General features: G+C 38.2%; 1 protein-coding gene across 3 annotated transcripts in view; it reads left to right on the forward strand.

Moving 5' to 3' along the window:
* The first annotated feature begins 6,260 nt into the window (after window positions 1–6,260).
* Window positions 6,261–21,939, forward strand: part of Vamp7 (Vesicle-associated membrane protein 7) — a 44,320-nt gene continuing 28,641 nt past the window's right edge. For 2 of the 3 annotated variants that reach the window (XR_010952926.1, XM_067782991.1), the window contains exon 1: window positions 6,261–6,419. The gene's annotated coding sequence lies outside the window, so the exon portion shown is untranslated. Of the gene's footprint in view, window positions 6,420–8,228; window positions 8,338–21,939 lie in introns of those variants that run through there. The other variant, XM_067782992.1, reaches the window with a different exon arrangement.

Here is a 21,939-nt window from a genome sequence, read left to right on the forward strand (position 1 = left end):
CATACGGTGTATGAAAACATTTTATTTAAAGCAATTTTTAATTTTATAATTTTATAATTTATTTGATAATTTGGGAAAAATTTAAACAACAAGCCTTTTCTCCCGGGAGTGGGAGTCGAACCCGCACTCCTACGATAGTTGAAATGGTTACAAACGCATTCAGCTACGTCATGACTTAGTTGTTGTAAAGTTTTTCCCAATTGCCTTCTTTTGCATATTTTAATCTTATACACATTGCATACTTCGTAAAGTTTTTCTAAATTGCCTTCTTTTGCATATTTTAATCTTTTACACATTGAAAACCGCCGTACCAACAAGCATAGCTTTGACACATAATTGCATACGAAGTATGCAATGTGTAAAAGATTAAAATATGCAAAAGAAGGCAATTGGGAAAAACTTTACAACAACTAAGGCATGACGTAGCTGAATGCGTTTGTAACCATTTCAACTATCGTAGGAGTGCGGGTTCGACTCCCACTCCCGGGAGAAAAGGCTATGAAGAGATTTACAAGGTATAATCGAAACAGCTGTCACCTTGTCCGTCCTGATGTCACGTTGTTTAAATTTTTCCCAAATTATTAAATAGAATATGTCGTCATCGGATAATGATTTTTTTTACTTGCAACTACAGCAGTTTTATTAAATAAAAAAAATGAATAAAAATTTTATTAAATAATAATAAAAGCTATACATTCCATAATGCTGGTAGGACATTGATAATCTTCAATAGATTTTAATATGAATTGCTGTTCTTCCACGCACTTGTTCATTTCGAATATCAAAACAAACTAAATACAACACTGCTGTTTTGTCAATCACACCCCGCGAATATCAAATAAGCAAGCGTCAAATGCAAAAATCAAAAATTTTTGATTTTCATTAACGTCTAGACCACAACAAATATGTGTGTCACGAAGCCACCCGACTGCACTAACACACACAAAATTCAGTCAACCTCGTTGTTAAGCTGCCGGGCAACGCACAAATTTGCTTGATAGTTACCATAGCAACGGGTAGTTGTGTGCGTATCGGGTGATTGTCGCTTGCCCGGCCACCACACAAGCAGAAAGCATCAAGCGCCATTTGTATTGAAAATTCGTAGCATGCGGACGTTAACATGTCATCGGATGACGATTTTTTATTGCTTGTAACTGCAGTTGTTTTGGCAGAAAAAAAAAGAAAGAAAAAAATTGAGGATGATAAAATATCTTGCTTATTTTTCATCACGGTTGGAATATGCTTCACACTTTATATTCCACAATGCTGGTAAGCATTCGTAGGTTTCAATAAACAGTGCACCGGGCAATTCCAGGCATAAAGGTCCGACGCCTGTTTGTAGACTTCACCAAATACCTGCTTGTGTTTTTTTGCTTCATACGGCTGAGTCCTCAGGTGCCGTATTTCCTCAAAATGCTTACGGATATGACTCCTTAAGTCCCTAGGCGTCATTGGCTCATCAATCAGATGTCTGTTGGGATGCCCAGGTTTCTGGGTATTCAACAGGAACTGTTTGGTTAGCATCTCATTTCTCTCCCTGATGGGGAGTATTCTCGCCTCATTATTGTAGATGGTGTTCTGGGGACATGAGAAGACAGCCCGTGGCGGTTCTAAGCGCAGTATTTTGGCAGGCCTGTAGCTTCTTCCAATGGGTAGTTTTTAGGCTTGGCGACCATATAGGGGACGCGTAGAAAGCAAACGGCTGGCCAATTGCTTTGTATGTGGTAATGAGCGTTTCTGTGTCTTTTCCCCAAGTAGTGCCAGCAAGGGATTTGAGGATTTTATTACGGCTCTGGATTTTCGGAACAATTGCGGCTGCGTGCTCATCAAAATGTAGATCCGGATCAAACGTCACACCCAAGATTTTGGGGTGTAGGACAATCGGTAGCGTAGTGCCATCGACGTTGATGTTCCAAATGGTCGACATTTGGGACGTCCAAGTTGTAAATAAGGTCGCGGTTGATTTAGTCGGTGATAATGCCAGGTCTCGCGAGGCGAAAAAACTGGAGAGATCAGGGAGGTAGCCGTTTATTCTGTTGCAAAGCTCATAGATCTGTGGGCCCGGGCCTATGGCCATTATTGTGCAGTCATCGGCGTAAGAAACGATAGTAACTCCTTCCGGTGGCGAAGGTAGTTTTGATATGTAAAAATTAAACAAAAGTGGGGATAGGACATCACCCTTGTTTAATTTTTCTTGGCTTTGATGTTTCGTTTCTGAATTGCACCGATGCCTGCCGGCCACCCAGATAATTTGCGGTCCACCTTTTAAGACACGGGGGAAGGGTAGACCCTTCCAAGTCTTGCAGTAACGTGCCATGGTTGACCGTATCAAAAGCTTTTGATAGGTCTAGCCCTACGAGTACTGTTCTATGGTGGGGCTTCTGATTTAAACCACAATTTATATGGGTGCTAATGGCATTTAGGGCGGTGGTGGTGCTATGGAGTTTTCTAAAGCCATGCTGGTGACGGGGCAACTCTGCTTTTCCTACTGTTCTTCATTCCACTCAATTCGAGTGCCTTCTTTCACTGAATTCGAGTGCCTTCCACTCTATTCGCAACATAACCTCAATTTAAGCTGCCAAACTATATAATAAACAATGATTTGCATTGAGAAGCCCATGGTTCAATTATACAGGTTGGCTCATCTCCTCAGCTGATTTTATTTATGTCATTGCATGGTCGAAGGGATTGTCAAAAGGCAAACTCAAAATGAAACAACACATTGGCAACATTTTACTTACACAATCAAAAACTGCTAAGTTTTATGTTTCCATTCCATACCATTCGCACCAACACCAATACACATATTTTGACAATTTGAACAGACATATTTTGTTGCTTTACAGATGAGCCAAAGCTCATTTTTTGTATGAATACAGATTAGTTTTGGAACAGTCCTATACTCCCAAAGTAGTATCCTTACATTATTTATGGAGTACTCGCGTTTTTTGAAGGGTATCAAATCAGCAAGCGTCAAATGAAAAACTCAAAAATTTTTGATTTTCGTCAACGTGTGGCCGACAACCATGGCGGAACGATACAAAGTGGCAGCATGGGACAGCTGATTATAAACTTTTTTTATTTGATTTGATACATCAAGTTCTTGCGCAGTACGATTTTGACATTTGTCCATCCAATTTATAAAAACAAAGTACATGGAATTTTTATTTATGTTTGTAGGTATGTCTCCATGCTGCCACTTTGTATCCTTCCGCCATGCCGACAACAAATACGTGTGTCACGAAGCCACCCGACTGCACTAACACATACAAAATTCCGTCAATATCGTCGTAAATCGCAGGAGGCCTAAAGGCCAAATTAAACTTCTGTAAGCTGTAGTCATTGGTGCCGTTTGTCGTGTCGCTGTAGTCGTATCCCTAACGTAATCAGCTGTTTATCGTTACGACGGAAACCAAAATCCAATTGGTTGGCTACGATACGGTTACGACCTTAGCGGCACCAATAATCGATTGCATTGATTCTCATAAGGTTGGTCGATTCAGCTGTTATAAGGTTACCGACACCGTTACCGATAAAGCCCCAATGTGTGCAGCTTTAACCCCAACGCCATAATCGTAACCATATACTCATATCCATATCCATCACCAATCTGATCGATTAATGGTGCCTTAACTTAAAAATCGTGAAAATTTCATAAAAATAAAGAAAACGCAAAAAATTGAAACATATTCCACAAAAAATAAGTCTCTTAGTCAAAACGTATCCAAAACAATAAATAAAATATACAAAAAGTTAATAAATTCACCAACTCAAATATTTTTAGGTTATGAATATGGTGAAAAACCAAAAACCAATTGGTTGGTTATGGTATGGTTATGGCGTTAGCGTTATGGTATGGCACCAATAATCGATTACATTGATTTTAATAAGGTGAGTTCTTTCAGCTGTTTTATCTGGTTATGGCTTTATGGTTATAAGTTACCATTACTTGACCCTTAACAGAATAGCATGGCGACATACCTACAAACATAAATAAAAGTTCCATGTACTTTGTTTTTGTAAATTCGATGGACAAATGTCAAAATCGTACTGCGCCGGAAGTTGATGTATCAAATCAAATAAAAAAAGTTTATAATCAGCTGTCCCAAGCTGCCACTGTGTATCGTTGCGTCATGCAGAATAGTTTCACCTCGTATTCACCCTGCATTGCTTTCTTACGGCGTTATTATGTATAACGCAAAGCGACGCAAGGAGTCACTTTCACCCAAGTGAAACAAAATTCGTATCATATAAGAGCATTCATTCACTTCAGTGACTCTCGGTGAATATCAGTGACTGCAGGTGATTGTCTTACGTTTTTTCGTATTATATAACGACGCAAAGTGTCACGAACACTCATTTTTGCTGTCAAAACATTCATTTGCTTCTGGGTCACGTTTGCTTCATTCACTTCGCTTTTTTGTTCGTTTTTTATCATTTTTGAGTAAAAACTGAAGAATCTTAACATTTCGTGAGAAAAATTATTCAAATATTCCATAGGCAGCCGATAAAGCTTATATGCAGAGCTTCGTTCAATGTGAATGCATATTTCGTCAAATTTTACAGGAATAAAAAAACCTACAAAAATTATAGCCAGGGACCCAAACTGGTATTCCCTTTGTAATAAAAGTCCTTCAGTAAAATCTATTGGTGCCTTGGTCTAAAAGGTTCAATGTGGTTATATTAAATCATTCCCGAGATGGTCGAGCTTGTACCTTAATGGTGCTTGTTACCGGAACATACCGGATATATCTCCGGTAAAGGACCATCAATATCAATAACACCCCCCGAAACCTTCGGCGAGTTTTTTTTTATCGCTACAACAACAACAACAATGAAATGAAATGCTAACCAAACTGTTTCTGTTGAATAACCAGAAACCTTGGCATCCCAACAGACATCTGATTGATGAGGCTCCACCGCCTAGGGGCTTAAGGGGTAATCTCCGTAAACGTTATGAGGAAATACGGCACTTGAGAACACACCCGTATGAAGCAAAAAAGCACAAACAGATCTTCAGTGATATCCACAAATAAGCGTCGAACCTCTAAGCCAGGAATTTCCCGACAAATCCGGTACTCAAAGAAAAATTCCCAGAACTAGCAGAGGAGGACGCGTATTAGCAGTCGACCCCTGTTCTGGCCTTTTACCAGACATTTTTTTGTCGTGAAAAATTTCAGCTTTTATATTATGAGAAAGAACAGGTCAACATTACAGTGTAGCGTTAACAACTGCAACGAGGCTGTGTCTAGGGAAGCGTGAGCGCAGCCCATACGGCCATAGTGGTATGAACTTCAAGGCGCATGGTACCAAAATTGCAGCTGTAGTGTAAGGCCGCAACAAAATCTTCAAATCGATTGCCGGCAGTACTTGGGAGAAAGGTAAAGAAACATACAAAATTCATCCGCAATTGAAAAGTAAAAAAGCAACTGCTTTTAAAAATATTAACAATCAATCAATATTGCACTTTACACTGTTTTCTTTTTTTGCAATTGTCAGGTGTTTCGCTGCAATATTGCCAGCTCGTTGAAACGAAGTTACTCCGAAAAAATTGCACTGCAAAATTTTCCGAAATAACAAAAGTAATAAGTGACTATACTGGTTACGTTCGGGTTTGACAGTCTCAGTGAATACGTAGTGCGTACATAAGAGGGCAAACGCGAATACGTAAGAAGTTATAAAATACGAATTCTGGGTGAATGTGAGTGAATGCGACGCAAACATTCACGGTGACATACATAATACGGGCCTTAAAGTTCCATTTCGTTTAAGGTACGCGCACATTACGCTGCGCGACGTGTAGCGGCAGCGGCGCCTCACAGAGCGACATATTTTGGCAATTCACATTAAGCGGCAATCGAGCGACACATTGCGGCAAAAGTTTGTGTTTTTTTGTTTGCAAAATGGACGACACAGTTTTTGAAGCTTTAATTATTACATTTTTGTGCGAAGAAGAGGAAAGGAAAATAAAAAGGTCGTGGCTATGGGTCCAAGACATCTCATCCTCAAGATATGAAGAAGGAGAGTTCCACACTCTTTTTCCCAGATTGAAAAAAGATGGTGCAAAATTCTTTGCATGTATTCTTATGAGGCAATTCACACCTAGCGGCAGCAGCACTGCGCGACACTTCCCAACGCGGCTTTTTTGCCTAGTTGATCAAATTTGCCACCCTGTGTCGGATCGCGCAGTGCTGCTGACACTAGGTGTGAATTGCTTCATAAGAATACATGCAAAGAATATTTTGTAGTGCAGTGCAGTGCTGCGTAGTGCAGCCTAATGTGGCATTACCTTTAACAAAAACAACGCATTTAATATGGCTGTGCGTAAAGATTTGCAGTTGCATTTTTAATTTGCAAAAATAAAGTGAAATGCAATATTCTGAACTGCTACTGTAGAGAAATTTGTAAAATTTAATAATGTAAGCAATAAGAGATAAATAATATTAAAAGTGTTATAGTAATGTTAGTGTGAGCTATCTGCAAAGTTCTAGAATATATAGGAGTATTACATATGTATATGATTATCATGAAATATTTACTACACATCCATATATATTCAGATGTACATTCGCAACATTGAATTTTTGGTAAAAGTCTAGTTGAGGGGTCAACTGTTAATACGCTACCAAAAATATCGAGAGAGGTGTCAAAAGACGCGTATTAATCTCAAGAACAATAATCCGATGGCGGAAAAGACACATTTTATCTATGTCCGGAGATATTTGGGTAATAGTCTAGTTGAGGGGTCGACTGCTAATACGCTACCAAAAATATCGAGTGTGGTGTCAAAAGACGCGTATTAATCTCGAGGACAAGAATCCGAAGGCGGAAAAGAAAAATTTTATCCCTGTCCGGAGATATTTTGAAGTTGGCGATTTCCCTGTGGTTGTTGTTGTGTTCATACCCACAAAAAAAATTGTGCATCACCGTGGCGGTAGCCACGGTTATACCACACACCCGAAATTGGCATGGCGTAGCCCAGGGTTATTTTTTATAAGCGCGGCCGAAGGCCGCCAACGCAGAAACCCGGTTTCGGAGGTACCCGTGGGTCTTTTTTCGGTTTTTCGTTAATATCTTTTGAACGCGTTAAAATTTTTATTTTCCGCCATCGGATTATTAATACTGATGTCAAGACGCGTCGTTTGACACCTCTCTCGCTATTTTTGGTAGCGTATTAGCAGTCGACCCCTCAACTAGACTATTACCCCGCCAACTCAGAAAGAAATACTATGGACCCCACGCCCGGTTTCGGAGGTACTCGCGGGTCTTTTTTCGGTTTTTCGTTAATATCTTTTGAACGAGTTAACATTTTTCTTTTCCGCCTTCGGATTATTGTTCTCGAGATTAAAACGCGTCTTTTGAACGATATTTTTGGACGCGTATTAGCAGTCGACCCCTCAACTAGACTATTACCATATCTCCGGGCGGAGATAAAATTTTACTTTTCCGCCTTCGGATTATTGTTCTCGAGATTAATACGCGTATTTTGACACCTCTCTCGATATTTTTTGACGCGTATTAGCAGTCGACCCCTCAACTAGACTTTTATCCTGTTTTTAGTTAAATTTAATTTCGAGATGAATTAGTTAAATAGCTAATTTTAGAAAGCTTTGTTTGATTTACGGGTAATAGTCTAGTTGAGGGGTCGACTGCTAATACGCTACCAAAAATATCGTGAGAGGTGTCAAAAGACGCGTATTAATCTCGAGAGCATTAATCCGATGGCGGAAAAGAAAAATTTTATCTCTGTCCGGAGATATTTGCAGTTGAAGTTGGCGATTTCCATGTGGTTGTTGTTGTGTTTGTACCCCCAAAAAAAATTGTGCATCACCGTGGCGGTAGCCACGGTTATACCACACACCCGGACTTGGCATGGCGTAGCCCAGGGTTATTTTTTATAAGCGCGGCCGAAGGCCGCCAACGCAGAAAGGTGTTCTGCGCAAAAATAATATGGATCCGACCCGCGGTTTCGGAGGTACCCGCGGGTTTTATTTTCCGCCTTCAGATTATTAATACTGATGTCAAGACGCGTCGTTTAACATCTCTCTCGATGTTTTTGGTAGCGTATTAGCAGTCGACCCCTCAACTAGACTATTACCGATTTACGCATTCCTTAACCTGTTAAAATCAAGAATCGATTGTGGTTTTGAAGTAATTTATTGTGGCAAGTCTACAAACATTCAAAGCACCTAATTACATATCATAAGGTATGTTGCGTATGTAAAATATAACTTTTTCGGGTAAAAGTCTAGAACAGCGATAATAATTGTCGAAAAATATTGGACAAACGGCTCGTCTTTATCTCATTATTAATAATCGGAAGGCGGAAAACAAAAGGTAATTCTATACGGTAGCATAACACTTAAAACACGTCCAAAAATAACTCATTGGTGCTAGGATCGCGAATCCGAAAGCGCAAAACAAATTTTGCGTCGTTCAAAAGATAAAAATTAATTAATCCGTGCAAAATCCCTTAGTGCATTCCGGTCTAGTCTTTTCGCGTAAGTGGACGTGTGGTGTCATCCTCAAATTTTCGGGCTTTTTTGTGTTGAGTGTCCAAGTTCCATGAGGAGCTTGGGGTCGCCAGAGCCTCGTCTGTTAGTGAAGCAGGATTCGCCGCGGATAGGTGAGGTTGAAAATTTGGTTTGGAGAAGCTGTATATTGCGCTGGCAACCTGAAGGGTTGCGCTACTTGCCCCTTGAATCTGGTATTTTAGTCCCCTCTTACGACAGGCATACCTACCGCGGTTATTTTCTGACCCCCTAACCCGATGGGGGCGCCGATAGTATCGAAGGGTCTTATGGAGCCCATGAGTTTTACAAAAAACAAAAGTGAAGATATTTGGGAATTGATGCTGTTATTTTTGTTGTTGTAGCAGTGCTGTTAATTTTGTAATTATCGTCGACTAAAGAAGTCTATTTTCAAAACAATTCCAAAGTTTCGAATTACGTGAAAAAATAGGTTTTTATATTCAAAAAAATCACGCAAAGCAATGCGGCAGTTGCAAAAAAAAAAAAATTCAAAAATGGCGTATAGGGGTGTGAACACGAATGTACATACGTATTAATTCTTTTAAATATGAAATTCAAGTCATTGCAGGTGTGTAAAGATTTTGGAGGAGTTTGGAAAACTAAGGTTCCTGTTCTAGTCGACGATACCTTCAGAGAAAGCAGTATCGTCTTTGCAAAACCGATAAATAACCATGCACCCCTCCGAAACCGGGTGGGGGATCCAGATCACTTTCTGCATTAGCGGTTTCTGTCCGACCTTATAAAAAATTACACTGGTCGGACAAACAAATCAAAGGTCAAATTTAATCTGAGCAAAATACCTCAGTATCAATAATCCGAAAGCGGAAAAAAAGTGTATGTCTATTAAAAAATGTACGAAAAACCACAAAATGACCCCGGACCACTCCGAAATCGGGGAAAGAATCCATAGTATTTTTGCGCAGAACATCTTTCTGCATTGGACGCCATCGGCCGCGATTATAAAAAATTGCACTTGCCGGTCCAACACCTTTTTCGGATTTAAATTAAATAGGTGCAAAACCTTTTTCTACACCAATTTTCATTCTATGTACAACAACCACATGAAAACTGTTAAATTCAACTATAAAAATATCTCCACACAGAGCTTACATCTTGGTGTCTAGACGCGTCGTTTGATACCCATCATATTTTCGGACGCGTATTAGCAGTCGGCCGCTGTTCTAAATTTTAACTAAATTTTTTTGGACGTGTATTAGCACACTTGCTAACGAAGCCAGTCCAGCTTTTGAGGCAGAAGCTTCTTTTTCGCCATTGTATAGACCTGTATGTGTGTGTGCATGCACTCCAGACAGTGGATGACGTTTGATGAAGACCAGCGAGTAGTTGTTAGTTACCTGAGTAGTGTGTAATATATGAATTACCGGTGTATGGTTGTGTACTCATTGGCTACGAGCCCATAATATTTGTGCAACATTCAACTATAATTAAATATACTTTATTAACGTATTTGTGTGACTCATTATTGTGTACGCATAGTATAAGAGGTGAGTTATTACAGCCATCATATTTCTCCTTTGAGGTCGAGTACAAAGCGCAACGTGGAGATGATCCCACAAATAGCTTGTGTTGCCGCTTGATTTGAACTCCTTTTTTCAATAGGAACAAATCGCCATGGGTTTATTTTTATTCGATTTGGAAAAATTATTCCAAATAGCAGACATCTTTACTTTCTTTTTGTGGGACACGCTATCCATTTTGTTCAGAATGTGCGAAAGTTGACGATTTATATAAAGAATCGTGAACTTCTTCAAAAAAAATGTTTAACAAATATTGGAAAAATATCAACAAAATTTATTAAAAAATGACAAATAATCACCAACAATTTTTTTTTGTATTTTATTTGAAAATTTGTTCCTAGCACAACAATTTTGACAAAATATTTAACAGTGCTAGTCATGAATAGCATGAGCTATAAAAATTGAACATTTATAATAATAAGACAGCAACCTTTCAGGTTTCCAGCGCAATATATAGCTTCTCCAAACCCAATTGTCAACCTCACCTATCCGCGGCGAATCCTGTTTCACTAACATACGAGGCTCTGGCGACACCTTGACTGATTATAGATAGAATAGTATTTAACAAATAAAGAAGACACAGAGAAAGGAAAAGGGACTTAGAAATGAACATTTTAACAACAACAAGTTGAAATCCAGTTTAAGAGTCGTTAAAAAATTATGTTAGCTCTTTTTTGTAGTGCAGAGCATTACTTAAGAGTCGGAGACTTGTAGGTAGGGAGTTCCAAAGACGTATTACAGTAACAAAGAATTGACGTTCAGAGGTCAGCGTGCGGTATCTAATGTGCGTAAGAAGAAGCACCGATCTTGATTGCAGAAAAATAAGCTTACGATATAGATAGTTAGGTTCCTTCGTGTGTATCAATTTATGGAGGAAGGACAGTGTTTTGACTTTTAAAAGATTTTCGAAAGAAATGTTTAGCATCCTTTCAGCATGTTGTGAATCGTGATCAAGTCTTTTCAACCCATAAACCAGAGCCGGCCACACAAATACTAAAACAATTGCATAAGTGTGTGTAAAAATTGAGTGACAACTCCCCACAGTGTGCTAAAAGAAAATGTGGACTGTGAAGTTCGAAATTAAAAACGACTCTGGTTATTTGATTTCAAGCTAATCCTAACAATATTTACTTATATTCATATAACTAAGAACGTGGAGGTCGAGCTAGCCAGATAAAACTTTTTTATAAAAGAAGGTATGGTGTGTCTTCAATGCAAAATTTATTTATTTATTTATTTATTTATTTATTTATTCAGTCTATAGAGATACAGGTCTTACAGACTGCCAATAATGGTAGATACAAAAAATATTAACACAAAGATAACAAAATATACATGTAAATATATAGTTTACAAAAAAATAATAAGTTCTTATAACAAACAATTTAAAAGCAATTAAATAGCTGACTTTAAAATATTTATAAAAGCGTCCCTACCCATAGAAAAATCAAGCTCAATAGAAGATGAAATCTTATGAATTCGTTCAGGGCACGTACAATTGGCGCATTCCTTCTATAATTGGTTCTAATATTGATACCATAAAACGGGCAAACATTACGAAGATCCCTCCTTGGAACATTAAAATTAATTTCCACAAGAAGGTCAGCGCAGTCTACATCTCCGTGGATAATGCCAAACAAGAAAGTCAAGGAGAGAATAGATCTCCTGGCTTCCAGGGATTTAAGATTCAAAAGAAGTAAACGAGCAGTATATGGAGGAAGAGGGTATGTAAACCTTAATGACCGTAAAGCATACTTAAGAAAAACTTTTTGAACTCGCTCAAGCCTGTTGATTGAGAATTGTTGGAAAGGTCTCCAAATGATGGTAGCATACTCAAGATGAGAACGCACGAATGAGGAGTAGAGTACTTTTAAAGTATACGGGTCAGAAAACTCCGAACTATTACGCCGAATGAAGCCTAGCATAGCATAGGCCTTGGCAACGATGCAATCAATATGGTTCACGAACATAAATTTTGTATCAAATACAACCCCAAGATCTTTGATTTTTTCAACAGTCTGCAACGTACTGTTAGCGATACTAAACGAACTGTTGAGATTTGAACGAGATTTTGAGTAGGTTACGTGGAAGCATTTATTTATATTTAATGAAAGATGAGATCGAATGCACCATGAGTAAAGTTTATCAATATCAGCTTGAAGATTAATCATATCGTTTGCGGAATTTACAACAGAGTAAACTTTGAGATCATCGGCGTACAACAGAAATCTAGCGTAAGAGAAGCATGAGCTAATGTCATTGATGAATAAGATAAAAAGCAATGGTCCCAAAATACTACCCTGCGGGACGCCCGATGTCGCCAAAAAGGGATCTGATGATACCCCATCAAGAGAGACGGCACACCATCTATTACTTAGATATGATTTTAGCCACTGCAAAAAGGTTGAATGAAAGCCAAGGCAGTACAGCTTGTGAATTAGAACATCATGCGATACCTTATCAAAAGCTTTGGAAAAGTCGGTATAAATACAGTCGACCTGAAGACCAGATGAAAAGGCAGAGATACAATATTCACTGAACTCCACAAGATTGGAAACGGTAGAGCGACCAGAAACAAACCCATGCTGTCTCGGACAGATCAAGTGTTTCACTGAAAAATAAATCTTTTCCTTGACAACGCACTCAAATAGCTTAGAAACGGTGGAAAGCTTTGAAATTGGCCTGTAATTGCAGACATCAGTCTTACTGCCAGATTTATAAATAGGAGTTATCGAGGCGAATTTCCAAGCATCAATAAACTCACCAAAGCTAAGTGATAAATTGAACATGATCTCTAACGGGACAACTAGGGAAGTGCATCCTTTTAGCAAGGCAGCCGAGAGACCATCAATGTCAGCTTTAGTAGAGTTGCTCAGTTTCGAGATGCCACTGAAGATATCTTCAGATGAAATTGACATTGAACCAAAATTTAGGGATGAATAAATTTCAGACGAGAAGTCAGACGAGGGACTAGCATCATTATTAGCAAAATTAGAACTAAAAAATCAGCAAACGCGTTAGCCACATTGTGGGGAGTGTTAGCAGGTTACTTAAAAAAACCACTTCTTCATTAAGAAAGAACTATAAAACAAAGTAAATGTAAAGATAGAAATATATATTTTCAAAACATAAAGTTATTCAATAAAAAAAAAATGTATAAAAATTAATAAAACTAAGTAGAACGTATAAAAGGTTACTTATATTAAATTATCAATATTTATTAATAATTAATTAATTATTAATATTTAAATTGTCAATATTAATACGTATGTTCAAAGAAACTTAATAATACTAACTAAAACGTATTAAAATTCACTTTAACATTGCAGCATATTGTTTTTATTATGTGCCCAAAAAGTAGCATGGACTTTTCCTTTTGCATTCACTGTTGATTTTAGTGAGTGACAAGCGAAACCAAACGATCGTGATCGCACATCGTTAGTGTCTGTGTGAAAATACGAACTCAAATTGCACAATGGGCAACTTTTGGCCGGCTCTGCCATAAACCATTGTAAACCAGGCATGCTTAACCAACGAACCGATATCATTTCGTTAAGATAATTAACGTTAATAAACGAAACAAAGTCATTTCGTTTCGTTTATTAACGTTAAGAACGTCAAATTAACGAAATGATTTTGTTTCGTTTTCTGCCACATCAAAACGAAATCAAATCGTTTATGTTGATTATTAATTTCAAACTATGCTGGCAAATCTGATTGATGGCGGAGTCATTAAAGGTGAAAGCATTAGCCAAGCTGATTGCAACTTTTCTCATGAATTTTGACAGTACGAACATTCCTCAGAGTATTTTTGACATTACCACCAACGAATTACACAAACAAATTACATGCAGTTTGTGTGTGTATGTCCGCTCGCTGTTACCACCTTACGGCTTCACCATGGCTATAGCATTGCCAGCACAATTCAAACATAAAGTATCACGTTTTTGTTAACGTTTTTAACGATAACGAAAGCTTTTCGTTTCGCTTAAAAACGAGATACAATTTATCTTGATAATTTCTTTATCGATAATATTTCGAAGTGTTTCAACGGAAACGGTGGAAATTTTTTGATAAACGATTAGCTTAACGTTAAGGTGCATCCCTGTTGTAAACTTTACCAAGTAGAGCAACTAACAGCTGATCGCTCAAAATTTGCACACACACACAAACATCACTAATGGCCATATTACGGAAATCTTAGGGAAATTGAAGTTAAATTTTTAAACAGACATAAAATGTTATAATTTTGGAAAATATAGCATCTAGGACACCTTAATTGCAGTAATTGAAAGAAAATGTTTGCTTACTCTCAAGTATTTAATTATTTTTTCTAAATTTATCTTTAATATTGATGCAATGATTGATCCAGTGCAACTCGGGCCCTCCTACTGTTCTTCATTCCACTCCATTCGAGTGCCTATTTTCACGGACAATATGCTGCAAGGTTAAATTGACTTTTAATACATTTTAGTTAGTATTATTAAGTTCCTGTGAACACACATATTAATATTAACAATTAAAATATTAATAATTAATAATAATTAATTAATTATTAATAAATATTAACAATTTAATATAAGTAACTTTTTATACGTTCTACTTAGTTTTATTAATTTTTATACATTTTTTTATTGAATAACTTTATGTTTTGAAAATATATATTTCTATGTTTACATTTATTTTGTTTTACAGTTCTTTCTTAATGAAAAAGTGATTTTTTTAAGTAAATTTTGCATTGAAGAAACACCATACCTTTTTATAAAAAAGTTTTATCTGGCTAGCTCGACCTCTGCGTTCTTAGTTATATGAATATAAGTAAATATTTTTAGGATTAGCTTGAAATCAAATAACCAGAGTACTTTTTAATTTCGAACTTCACAGTCCACATTTTCTTTTAGCACACTGTTGGGAGTTGTCACTCAATTTTTACACACACTTATGCAATTGTTTTAGGATTTGTATGGCTGGCTCTGATTTAGTTTGTTCTTGCACACATAGTCACAGTTTGAGTAAATCTCACAATAGTAGAGTAGCGTAGGTTTTAAGTACGCTTTAGCCAGAAGTAGTCTTATGTGCAAAGGAGTGAAATACTGTGTTAATGTGAAATACTGAATAGTGAATGTGAATATCAAAATTAATTTGGTATATTTACTACACCCCTAGTATGTACATAGCTGTATTTCGTTGCTAACTAGTGCAATTAAAACACTAGCTAGCTTACCGAATTGCATGGAAAGCAACAATAAAAAGTAATCGAGTTGAGTTGGCTAAGCGCTTTCAGCATAGTACAGGTTTACAAGTATGATATGTATGAGAGGGAAACATTTCCTTTCTCTTTCTAACACACTGCCGTTTGACATTTTGGTCAGTGTCAAACTATTGTGGAACTCAGTGGAACCTGCGTGGAACATTCGTTTGACACTGAACGAAGTGTCAAAATTACCAGGGTTGCTGTCGTGGAAAGCGACACAGGGAAACAAAAAAGGGAGTGGAATATCAGATATGGGTTGCTGTGATGGTACATTTTTTTGAAAGAATTTAGTATGAAAATCTAGTGCACCTATATGTGTCCTACAGAAAATTATACAAAAGTCTTGAATTGGGGTATCTGAGGACGCGTAGTTATTCCAGTATTAAGAATACAAATACGGGTGCTAAGTTTTTCTGCCCGTTCAAAAGTTCTCCACGAAAAGCAGTTTGAAACCGAGATCGACTGCAATAACCCGTCAAAAAATGTAGAAAGAGAAATGAAAAGACGCGTTTTGTCCTGTTATCAATAATCCAAAGCGAAAAAGTATTCGACTTATTGGAATCGATGCAAAAGCGCATCTATTCATACTTCCCACAACGGTTTTGGTCATGTTTTAGCAATCGTTCCAGGTAATAAAGTATCACAATTTGTTAATTAAAATTGTCCAACACATATGGATTTTAAAGAGAGATGTAATTAAGTGCTCGTTTGAAAGTAAATAAGGATATTTCTTTGTAATTTTACAATAAAAATTTTACACAGTTTTCGTTAGTTGCTATTACACTTTTCTTGGACCTAAGAAGTACAACAGTGCCAAATAGCTTCCACAAAAAAAAAAGAACGAGAACAAGCATTTTATCAGGTGAGCGTGGCTGTGTATGTGCGTTCTGCTACATATCCTACTTGTAGACCTGTACTATGGCTTTCAGTTGAAACCGCTTTTTGTCGACCTTTTTGATAGTGTTGTATAGTGTTGCATATTCAACAAGTAAGGAAGGTTAAGTTCGGGTGTAACCGAACATTACATACTCAGTTGAGAGCTATGGTGACAACATAAGGGAAAATAACCATGTAGGAAAATGAACCTAGGGAAACCCTGGAATGTGTTTGTATGACATGTGTATCAAATGAAAGGCATTAAAGAGTATTTTATGAGGGAGTGGGGCATAGTTCTATAGGTGGACGCCATTTAGGGATATAGCCATAAAGGTGGATCAGGGTTGACTCTAGAATGCGTTTGTACGATATGGGTATCAAATGAAAGGTATTAATGAGTATTTTAAAAGGGCGTGGACCTAAGTTCTATAGATGGACGCCTTTTCGAGATATCGCCGTAAAGATGGACCAGGGGTGACTCTAGAATGCGTTTGTACGATATGGGTATCAAATGAAAGGTGTTAATTTTAAAAGGGAGTAATCCTTAGTTCCATAGGTGGACGCCGTTTCGAGATAACGCCATAAAGGTGGACCAGGGGTGACCCTAGAATTTGTTTGCACAATATGGGCATCAAACGAAAGGTGTTAATGAGTATTTTAAAAGGGAGTGGGCCTTAATTCTATAGGTGGACGCAGTTTCGAGATATCGCCATAAAGGTGGGCCAGGGGTGACTCTAGAATTCGTTTGTGCAATATGGGTATCAAACGAAAGGAGTTAATGAGTATTTTAAGAGGGAGTGGGCCTTAGTTCTATAGGTGGACGCATTTTCGAGGTATCGCAATAAAGGTGGACCAGGGGTGACTCTAGACTTTGTTTGTACGATATGGGTATCAAATGAAAGGTGTTAATGAGTATTTTTTAAAGGGAGTGGGCCTTCGTTTTATAGGTGTTCGCCTTTTCGAGATATCGCCATAAAGGTGGACCAGGGGTGACTTTAGAATTTGTTTGTATGATATGGGTATCAAATGAAAGGTGTTAATGATTATTTTAAAAGGGCGTGGGGCTTAGTTCTATAGGTGGACCCCTTTTCGAGATATCGCCATAAAGGTGGACCAGGGGTGACTCTAGAATTCGTTTGTGCAATATGGGTATCAAACGAAAGGAGTTAATGAGTATTTTAAGAGGGAGTGGGCCTTTCTGGACCAGGGGTGACTCTAGACTTTGTACGATATGGGTATCAATTGAACGGTGTTAATGAGTATTTTGAAAAGGGAGTGGGCCTTCGTTCTATAGGTGTTCGCCTTTTCGAAATATCGCCATAAAGGTGGACCAGGGGTGACTCTAGAATGAGCTTGTACGATATGGGTATCAAATTAAAGGTATTAATGAGAGTTTTAAAAGGGAGTGGTGGTAGTTGTATATGTGAAGGCGTGACCCAGAACATCATCTGTTGGATACCGCTAATTTATTTATATATGTAATACCTGCCAAGATTTTAAGGGTTTTTTATTTCGCCCTGCAGAACTTTTTCATTTTCTTCTACTTAATATGGTAGGTGTCAACCATTTTATAAAGTTTTTTCTAAAGTTATATTTCGCGTCAATAAAACAATCCAATTACCTTACCATATTTCATCCCTTTTTTGGTATTTGGTATAGAATTATGGCATTTTTTTCATTTTTCGTAATTTTCGATATCGAAAAAGTGGGCGTGGTCATAGTCGGATTTCGTTAATTTTTCATACCAAGATAAAGTGAGTTCAGATAAGTACGTGAACTGAGTTTAGTAAAGATATATCGATTTTTGCTCAAGTTATCGTGTTAACGGCCATGCGGAAGGACAGACGGACGACTGTGTATAAAAACTGGGCGTGACATCAACCGATTTCGCCCATTTTCACAGAAAACAGTTAACGCCATAAAATCTATGCCCCTACCAAATTTCAAAAGGATTGGTTAATTTTTGTTCGACTTATGGCGTTAAAAGTATCCTAGACAAATTAAATGAAAAAGGGCGGAGCCACGCCCATTTTTAAATTTTCTTTTATTTTTGTATTTTGTTGCACCATATCATTACTGGAGTTGAATCTTGACATAATTTACTTATATATTGTAAAGATATTAAATTTTTTGTTAAAATTTTACTTTAAAAAATTTTTTTTTTTAAAGTGGGCGTGGTCCTTCTCCGATTTTGCTAATTTTTATTCAGGCGTACATATAGTAATAAGAGTAACGTTCCTGCCAAATTTCATTATGATATCTTCAACGACTGCCAAATTACAGCTTGCAAAATTTTAAATTACCTTCTTTTAAAAGTGGGCGGTGCCACGCCCATTGTCCAAAATTTTACTAATTTTGTATTTTGCGTCATAAGTTCAACTCATCTACCAAGTTTCGTCGCTTTATCGGTCTTTTGTAATGAATTATCGCACTTTTTCGGTTTTTCGAAATTTTCGATATCGAAAAAGTGGGCGTGGTTATAGTCCGATATCGTTCATTTTAAATAGCGATCTGAGATGAGTGCTCAGGAACCTACATACCAAATTTCATCAAGATACCTCAAAATTTACTCAAGTTATCGTGTTAACGGACGGACGGACGGACATGGCTTAATCAAATTTTTTTTCGATCCTGATTATTTTGATATATGGAAGTCTATATCTATCTCGATTCCTTTATATATGTACAAGCAACCGTTATCCAATCAAACTTAATATACTCTGTGAGCTCTGCTCAACTGAGTATAAAAATAGGGCCGCTATTGTGAACGAGCGAATGAAATTAACACACGAATGTGCAGATAAACAAAACAGGGTGACATACATACAAACAAACACACGCATTTCATGTATTTTGTTTTTGTAATTCTCTGGTTGAGTGTCAAAAACATACTGCGCTAGAGTTAGGAATGTCATAGCAGCGAAAAAAAGTAACAATTAGCTGATAAACCTCCACCATCTGTATGGTTTTGGCATAATGAAACTGTTTAGCTAGTTGAAGCGTTTTCTTCAAGCTCGCTTGAAAAAAAATACACCTCATATATATGTATAAATAAGCATTCCAGGGCTACTCTGTGGGTGATGCACTGTACATAACCATTTGTACATATTTAGGTACATGATATGTATATATGGATTAGAGGTTTACGCCGATCACTTCATCGGCGGCGGCGGCGCGCCGGTGTACGCCGGTGTTTTTACTTTAAAAAGCTTGATTTTTTTATTTAAAAAAATCATATATGTAATACTCCTATATTGCTACAAAAAGCTAAGTACATTCCCAAACATCAGAGTGCCGATATATTGCTGTTTAAACATTTTTGTTTTTGTATTCAATAATCGAATACATGATAAAAAAAAGAAGGTAGTTCCACTAAACATTTTTTGACCTATTTGGGAATTTTTGAAGTTTCATAATGTTTGTTGTTTTGCCAGAAGCGTTGCCATACCGTTACTGTTTAAGGCGAAATTGTGGTTTTTCGGGATGGAATATTCCTTTGGGATGAAAACGCAATGGTCATCTGAGAATAATATGCTTTAGCACGATTTATGTGCATACATTTCAATTGAGAATACAGTAAAACGTGCAATTTTATTGAAAAATAGTGGATAATGACTCATACATTGGTTAATGACTCATATCTTTATGGCAGCTTGACCGCTAGACAGAAAAAAATACATGAAAAATCCTATTGTTCTAGCATGGCCCCTACAGCTCAGCATCATGCCCCTACAGTGAATATTTCTCAAGGCATGTTGAGAAAAATTTTACCTCCAAAGTCTGCACCTCTATTTCAATACTAAAAGGGCACAGAATGTGTATAGGCGGGGTTGCCCCAAGGTGACTTCTGGCACAACGGGCAAAAACACTCATAACTAGTAGCTAACCTGCAGAGCTACAGGGTAATGTTATCCCCAAAAAATGATTTAACGATTCCCTCCTAAAGCGCAACGCTTGAATTATACAATAAATAAAAAAAAAATAAAAAATGTGGACCTGTGGCCAATTTATCAAGAAATTGCGGTGTCGGTTTATAAGGACCTTTGATCAAGCAATTGATCAACGTGTATGTTTGTTCTTTGCAAACGTACGGGCTGTTGTTGTTGTTGTAGCAATGTTTCGCCCCACCTAATAGCTGCGACCGGTCACAAATTGTCATCAATATCCCCTAACGGGAGCCCAAGGAAACTTGCTGTTTCGACAGGGGTGGACCATAATGAAAGGGGTGTTAGAAGCGTTGGTTCCACATTACAATTAAAGAGATGGTTGGTGTCATGTGGGGACACATTGCAAGCAGGGCATACATTTTGTATGTCGGGGTTGATTCTGGATATGTAAGAGTTTAACCTGTTACAGTATCCAGAACGAAGTTGAGCCAGAGTGACTCGCGTTTCCCTGGGGAGTAAGCGTTCCTCTTCCGCAAGTTTTGGGTACTGTTCCCCGTGTACTGGATTCATCGGGCAATTCCCGGCATAAAGGTCCGACGCCTGTTTGTGGAGTTCACCAAAGACCTGCTTGTTGTTGTTGTTGTAGCGATTAGGTTACTCCCCGAAGGCTTTGGGGAGTGTTATCGATGTGATGGTCCTTTGTCGGATACAGATCCGATACGCTCCGGTAACAGCACCATTAAGGTGCTGGCCCGACCATCGCGGGAACGATTTATATGGCCACATTAAACCTTCAGGCCATCCCTCCCTCCCCACCCCCAAGTTCCCTGAGGAGCTTGGGGTCGCCAGAGCCTCGTCTGTTAGTGAAACGGGATTCGCCGCTCGAAGGTGAGGTTGACATTTGGGTTGGAGAAGCTATACAACCCCTACACAACCTGCTTGTGTTTTTTTGCTTCATAGCTTGAGTTCTCAGGTGCCGTATTTCCTCAAAATGCTTACGAAGAAGACTCCTTAAGTCCCTAAGCGGTGCTGGCTCATCAATCAGATGTCTGTTGGGATGTCCAGGTCTCTGGGTATTCAATAGGAACTGTTTGGTTAGCATCTCATTTCTCTCCCTGATGGGGAGTATTCTCGACTCATGTAGATGGCGTTCTGGGGACATTAGAAGACAGCCCGTGGCGGTTTTGAGCGCAGTATTTTGGCAGGCCTGTAGCTTCTTCCAGTGGGTAGTTTTTAGGCTTGGCGACCATATAGGGACTCGTAGCACGCAAACGGCTGGCCAATTGCTTTGTATGTGGTAATGAGCGTTTCTTTGTTTTTCCCCAAGTACTGCAAGGGATTTGAGGATTTTAATACGGCTCTGGATTTTCGGTACAATTGCGGCTGCGTGCTCACCAAAATGTAGATCCTGATCAAACGTCACACCCAAGATTTTGGGGTGTAGGACAGTCGGTAGCGTAGTGACATCGACGTGGATGTTCAAAATGGTCGACATTTGGGACGTCCAAGTTGTAAATAGGGTCGCGGATGATTTAGTCGGTGATAATGCCAGGTTTCGCGAGGCGAAAAAACTGGAGAGATCAGGGAGGTAGCCGTTTATTCTGTTGCAAAGCTCATCGATATGTGGGCCCGGGCTTGTGGCCATTATTGTGCAGTCATTGGCGTAAGAAACGATAGTAACTCCTTCTGGTGGCGAAGGTAGTTTTGATATGTAAAAATTAAACAAAAGCGGGAATAGGACACGACCCTGAGGCACCCCTTGTTTAATTCTTCTTGGCTTTGATATTTCGTTTCTGAATTGCACCGATGCCTGCCGACCACCACCAACAACAACGACCACCCAGATAATTTGC

This window comes from Eurosta solidaginis, chromosome 4 (genome assembly GCF_040869045.1).
Source record: "Eurosta solidaginis isolate ZX-2024a chromosome 4, ASM4086904v1, whole genome shotgun sequence".
In the NCBI taxonomy this organism is placed as follows: Eukaryota; Metazoa; Arthropoda; class Insecta; order Diptera; family Tephritidae; genus Eurosta; species Eurosta solidaginis.